This window comes from Egretta garzetta, unplaced genomic scaffold (genome assembly GCF_000687185.1).
Source record: "Egretta garzetta isolate BGI_Z169 unplaced genomic scaffold, ASM68718v1 scaffold616, whole genome shotgun sequence".
Lineage (NCBI taxonomy): Eukaryota > Metazoa > Chordata > Aves > Pelecaniformes > Ardeidae > Egretta > Egretta garzetta.
In genome coordinates this window covers 193,428-200,260 of record NW_009259982.1, presented here as the reverse complement: position 1 = coordinate 200,260, position 6,833 = coordinate 193,428, and positions in this window count along the sequence as shown.

Below are 6,833 nucleotides of genomic sequence, written 5' to 3'. Positions count from 1 at the left end.
GACCAGCCGGGGCTCCAGCACCAAACCACCCGCTGGGGCCAGGGGCCTCCGGCAACCGGCTCTGGCAGAGCCGCGCTGGAGCAGGGGAAGGAAAAGCTGCTCGGAGCAGCTGCAGATGCTTTACCCAGCCAGGCAGATGCCCCAATCCCTCGCAGCTTTTTAAAGACGCCTCAATTCAAGCGCTCGAGCTTGAGAAGGGGAGATGCACCTGGGGCTGCTGAGCTCTGCTCCAGACTATAATTATCCCCCCTCTCCCCCAGCAGCTCCTCCTGTACCATCTGCCCCTCCCAACACCTCCCTCGCTCTTCCCATTGCTGCCCTCCTGCCTGTCCTGTCCCCGTCCCCCCCCAAACCCCTCACCCAGGGTTCCCCAACCCTGCAGTGTCGTTTTCCCCACACCCCCAAATCACCTACGCCAACCTGATGCCAACTGGCAGGAGTGGGCACAAAAATCACCAGCCCGAAATTTGGGCACCCCCTGCCCTCCTCAGTGTGGGATCTCTCGCACTGGACCAGGAACTCCCATCAGGGGACCAGCACCGCACTGGTGGCCATGGGCACCAGCCCCTGCCACGCTGCAGCCCTGGGTGGCTTTGGGGGTCCCCACCATCACAAGGGCTGTGGCCCATGAAGTCTTTGTCTCAGCCCTACCATAACACAAAGAATAACAACAAACCATCACGCTCCCTGCAGCCCTTTTATCCCCCATTTGGGGGCTCAGCATGGGAGGGAAAACCCAGCTGTTAATTATCCCTTCATCACATATGCAAAAAGCCAGCTGCCCATTGGCTGGACCACATGAACCTACTCACACCATGCAGCATCCGCTCTCCCATTGGCTTAGTGGCCGGCAGTGATTTACGGGCTGAGCATCGCCTGCCCTTTGGGGTGCCCCCAGGCTCCTGAAAGGCCCCAAATCCTTCACTGGGCTGGTCCGGATCTGCCCCCCACCACCACAGATCCCATTAACTGGGGCCTGTTAATCGTTTGCACGCGGTGGGGACGGCCCCGGGGAGGAAAACAGGGGCACGATGCTGCACCACGGCCCACACGTCCCCGTGCATGCCAGGAAAAACCGGCAGGAGCTGCAGATCCCAGCTCCTGGCACTGTGGGGTTTTGCAGGGGGATTCCATGGGGGGGATCCCAGTGTCTCCATACTGGGAATGCTGAGCTCTCCGTGATGTCTCGCCCTGCAAAACTGCTCTGCGGGAGGGATTGGGGTGGTCCGGTCAGGAAGCTGAGGGGCTCAGCCAAGCACCGGAGCCGTGCGTCCTTCGCCCGAGTGTTTGCAAACAGGATTAGTGCTGCCAGCAGATTAACCGTGCCATGCCGGGGGTTTAATTTCCTGCCTCAGGAAGGTTTGATATTGAAATCCAAGGCTACAGCGAGCCGCAGCGTCTGAGCGCTGGGTGCCAGCTGTGATGAGTTTGTCGGGGCTCTGCTGGTGCTCGGTCTCAGAGTCGCTCGCCTACTCCAGCGGGTGAAATCACCCTGGCAAAGCCGAAAGCTGGGGATGGACCTGGGGGCATCAGGGGAGGTGAGAGGCTGAGGGCAGTGGAGGGGATTTGGGAGCTGAATCCATGTCCTGTGTTTATGGGGGAGCCAGCAGGTCCCTGTCGGACCCCGAGCCCAGGCAGCTCCTTTCCAAAAACCTGCCCCGAAGGGGTGGCACAGGCAAAATTAGGAAGATCCCTCCAAAGCGACTGCTCACCAAGCAGCTTACCGCAATCAGCTTAGAGCACCAAGGAGAAAAAGCCGCGGCTGAAGGAAGTCAGACCCTTAATCTTGGAGCAAATCCTGCCCTGAGCCCTCCCCTCCCTGCCCCGTCCATCCCCTTGGGACCTCACCCTCCTTTTTCCAGCATCCCAGGAGGGTTTATCCGTGTGGATCGTGGGGAGCAGGGTCAGGCCGGGGAAGGGCCAAGCGCTGGGGGAATCCATCTGCAAACACAGGGAAAAAGGCAAAGGGGAGCCCGTGGGAAATGCTTTGTGCCCCGCCACAGGGAATCCTGCAGGTAAGGAGGCAGCTGGCAGGCGTGGGGTGGGGGAGAGGGTGATATTCGGGGAGGGGGGGGCCCCACTGCTGGGATAAACCCCCAGGGTCAGGAGTTGGAGCATTAAAAGGGGAAAAAAAAGGGGGATCGGAAAGGGGTGGCCTCAGCTTCTGCGTGAGCAGGATGCGGCCAAGGCACTGCAGTGCAAACGCAGGTCCCCTCCCTGAGGGGGACAGGGACCCTACTCCTGATTTACCCCAGGACCAGCCGGGAAGGGATCCCACGAGCAGCCGTGCTGGGAGAGTGAGCCAGCCCCTCTTCCCATCTCATTTCACCAGGTAATTGCCGCTCCCAATTACACAATTAGCGTAAGCAAAGGTAATTACAGAACGGGGGCGTATAATCATACAGCGACTGCCGGGATTTCGGGTGGCAATCGGAGGAGCGAGACACGCTTGGGGAGACGATGCTGGGAGGGAAATTGCCTCCAGAAAAAAAAAAAAAGTGGGGGACGGGGACAAGACGGCAGCCTCGTGCACCCGCTTGCACACGCGTGTGCACTAACGGCCCCGACGGACACGTGAACAGCTCGGTGCAAGGATGAGTTGCGGAGCCAGGCCGCCGCCAAGCAATTTGGGATTGCGGCAGGTTAATTCTATTAACGCACACAGGTCCTCTGCCCTCTTTCTTCCCTTTCCTCCAGCGCAGGGCTTGGGTCTGCAGCGTTTTTCTCTTTTACAATCGCCCGGAGGGAGGCATTAATGGCCGGCTGGAAGGATAAATTGCAAGGCCGGGCAGCTGCTAGCAGTTTAGGATTGCAATGTGTTAATTATGTTAAAGGCACTAAATAATTTCACTGCGTTGATGAGGGAAGGGAGGGAGGCGGTGGTGGAGAGATGCTCCAGGAGGCTGTGGCACGTCCAAAGTGCCGGAGGGAATCGGGTACCTACAGCCAAAGACGCGCAGGCACCTTGTTCCCATCAGCTCATGAGTTTTTAAAATGTAATAGCCCGGTCTGGAGATGTTTAGAGCCTGAGCGTGTTGTGTTTGGACAGTCAGGGCTGGAGAAGCCATTTCCCCTCCAGCGATGCCCACAGTGGGTTGCAGAGGGGAGGACAGCGGGGAAACGCTCTGTTCTTGCAAGGAAAAAAATTTTAAAAAATCAGTCATGATGGAGAAACCTCCTTTCCACCCGGGAAATGGTTTAGCTCCACACCCAGGACCCGCTGCCTCCACCTGGGCTCATCAGGGTTCGGTGCCACTGGCCTTCCCTCCCCAGGGTCCCGTTGTCACTTGATGGCAGTGGAGCATCTCTGTAGGGCTTTGGGGGGAGCCCAGAGCCCTGGAAGACCCCCCCAAGCCTCTTCCATCCCATCCCATCCCATCCCATGCCCTCCCCTCCCCTCCAGACAGACGCTGGGAGTGATGCCCGGAGCCATCCTACCCCAGTGCTGCTCCAAAGGGCTCCCAGATTGGAACTCAGCAAGCGCAGGCTGGGAGGCCTCGGCGTTGCCCTGGATACAGCCCATTTGCTGGCTGAGGTTTTATTTGGGTGGGAAAAAAATTAAGATCTTGGCTGCTGAGCAGGGATTTCTTCTGCAACAGTCTCTGTTCTGGACTCACGTGCGCTGCCCACGTTTCTGCCCGACAGAGCCCAGGCGTGAGCGGGATGCAGATTCCAAATTCCCCGCTCGATCCCAGTGCTGTAATGTATCCCCCAGCCCTTGCACAGACCCCGGCCGTCCCCTCACCATGGGGACGGGGGCACATGCAGGGCCCCCGTGTTACACGAGCTGCAGACAGGGGAGGCAAGGCAAACCCTGGAGCTGCCATCCCCATCCTGGGCTAACACCTCTCTGGGGTGAAAACAGACTCTTTAACCCAGGCACGATCCTGTGGGAAGACAGAATTAAACTGCCCGGCCAGACTGGCAGCAGCCCAGCCGATGCCAGCGCTCCCAAATGAGAAATCCCTCAAGAAAATCAGTTTAGTTCAATCGCCGCAGCAGTCGGCACGTGGCTACAACCCAATCTAGAAACCAGCTCCATTAAATCAGTGTAATTTCTGGGTATGCATCGGCTCTGGTTTTGCAGCCTTCCCAGCAGGGCGCTCCATCTACAGCGGAGTGGACTTTTGGAGATGTCTGGTTTTCCTGCCCTCCAGGACCAGCAGCCGGGATGGGGCCGTCCTGGAGCTGAATCAATTCCCACTTGGGGAAGGGATAGTGAAACCTGGAGATGGTCGCACTCCAACGTGCAGCTCCAGGCTCAAACACCTGGTCAAAATGCACGGGAACGCCTGAAAAGGGAGAAATTCACCCCAAATTCAAGACTAGCTGGGAGGACGAAGCCCCCAGCCCCAGCAAAGCAGAGGGACATCGCGGCGCAGGCAGGGGACGCCGCAGCCCCGGGGTGCGGGGATGGGGATGAGGTCAGGGGATGAACGTATGGTTGATAAGGAATGGGAATAAATGAGCCAGAATTGCTAATAAATAACTTCCTCTGGTCTGTGCTGCGTGGAGAGCATTGAGATGCAAGGCTGGTGTGATATGACACCTCCCCTCCAAGCCCAGCAAAACCAGTATCCCACCAGCACCTTCATCTGGTAAAATCCCCAGCACCCACCAGCAGCCCTGTATGGGTTCCCAGACCAGCTTGGGAGAGAGATTTTAGGGTTTCTGCCTTCTTTTGGGCATGGCCAGGCCAGACCCCAAACGAGGGGAGGTGGAGAGGGGTCCCTCCTGACCAGGGAGCAGGTGGGATCCACGCATCCCTGGGACTTCAGGGACCACAGCAACGCCCTTTTTTAGGGGATGACATTAAACCATGACAAACCCCCGGTTATTTATGGGGTGCTTCAGTGGGCGCAGGTGTGCCTGGTGGATTTTACCCACGCAGAAATCAGCACCACCAGCAGAAATGGGGGCGATGCGGTCCAGCCGTGGCGCTGAGGCCACATCCATCCTCCAAAGGGATTTATTCCTCTGGCAGCAAGAAGGAGGCAAAACCAGCCAGATCTGCTCATTCTCAGCTGCTTTTCCACAGGCCCCCAGGACCTGCACTCCCTGACACCGGGGCATTGGATTTCCAGGGCTGAGGATCAGCCTCTTATCACTGGGGTCTGCAGGAAATTGGGGCTGATGGGAGGCCCCGGGAGCCAGGACGGGGTTCGGAGGCTGATGCCTTCAGACCGAAAGCGCCCGCTGCCCCGGCTTCTGCTGGGACGGGCACAGAGCCTGGTTCCCTTTGGGGCAGCAGCCCTATGGGCTGGGCAAAACACATCGGGGTGCACCCCAGGGGTGGCAATTTGGGATTTACCCCAGGGATTGCCTGTTTGGGGAGGGCACAGCACTCACCTCCTGCTGCCTTGCAGCAGCACACAGGTCCTGGGGTGGGTGGGTGGAATAGGGTAGTGGGGAGAACACGAGCTTGCGCTGGGAGCCATCCTCATCCTCCCCTACAGGCTGCAGGAAGGAAGGAAAAGTGTTTGCAGGGAGCCTCCAAGAAAAGAAACCCCAAGGGCTCAACCCCATGTCCTGTTACCTCTACCCTAAACCAAGAAGAAAACAGGAGACAGCGGCTACTGAAGAGGAGCCCCTCCACCTGCTGTCAATCACCCTGACCCGGGACAGCTGATGGCAGTGATTGACAGCAGCTCAGGATGGGGCTGAGCCCCTCCGCCAGGGCCGTCTCCGCTCTCCCTCCCATCCAGCCCCCCCACGCCAGATCCGTCTGCTCCGTATTTATTAAAACAACAAACAGGGGCTCTGCCCCCGTGCATTCCAGCGGGGCTGGCAGAAGCCGGAGCTGGTGGTGGGTGCCTTGGAAAAAAGCGTCATCCCAGCTGCTCCACGTCCTACCGAGCCACCCCACGGGATGGGGGCTCCCCGGGGGAAGGGGGGTTGTCACAACACGTTGGGTCCCATCGAGGTGGAGGGGTCCCAGCAAGAAGCAAAGGGCTGGTGGGACGATGGATCTCGTGGCGGCTCCTGCACCCGGACTCCTGCCGAGCAGATGCGTTTTTCTTCCGATGGGAAATGCTCTTTCCACTCAGGCAGGGTACTTCTGCTGCCTTTTGCTCACTTTTGGGGGCTGGATACAACTCCCCGACTCCTTCCCGGAATAAGTCGCTGCCTTGAGCGGCTGGTAAAAGGCTGCCACGCTCTCAGCGCCTGCGTTAGTGGGCAAAAGCCGGGGGGGAATTAATCCTCCGTGCACAGCCAAGGGGAATTGGCCGGGCTGGGAAGTGGCCCCACTGGAATCGATGAAAGGATGGATTTCAGCCTGCGAGACATCGCAGCCCCGTTAGGGTCAGCGTGTCCCTGCCGGGGTCTGGCTTCCTCTGAATGAAACAAGTTAATGAAATTACTGCAAGTCGGGGGGACACAGAAGCGGCTCTGTGCTTCCCTCCGTGGAAAAGCCTTCCCACATTCAGCTCATCGATATTGCCTCCGTGCCAGGGACCACGGCGTCCGGGGGGGATGCTACGGGGGGCAGGAACGAGGGGGTGCTGCAAAATCCTCCCCTGAGCATCCGCCCTCTGTGCCCAGGCTGGAGGGTTGGAAAGCAAAATCAAAGAGCGCAACGGCAAAAGCAGACAGCGAAGAAAGATGCTGCGGCAACCTTCTCGCTCCCTGCTGCCAATTAACCTTCCCATGCAATTTTAGCCCCTGCCCGGATCAGCAGGTCCCCAGGCGTGGGTTGGGTTGGGTTGCGAGGATGGGGCAGCCCCTTCCCAGCTCCCTGGGGAGCAGCGGCACCGGGAGGGGTCTTCTGCCTCCCCTCCGCCGCTGCCGGCCGCGGCTAACAACCGTGACTCCTCCGTGCGGCCGGGGGAGCG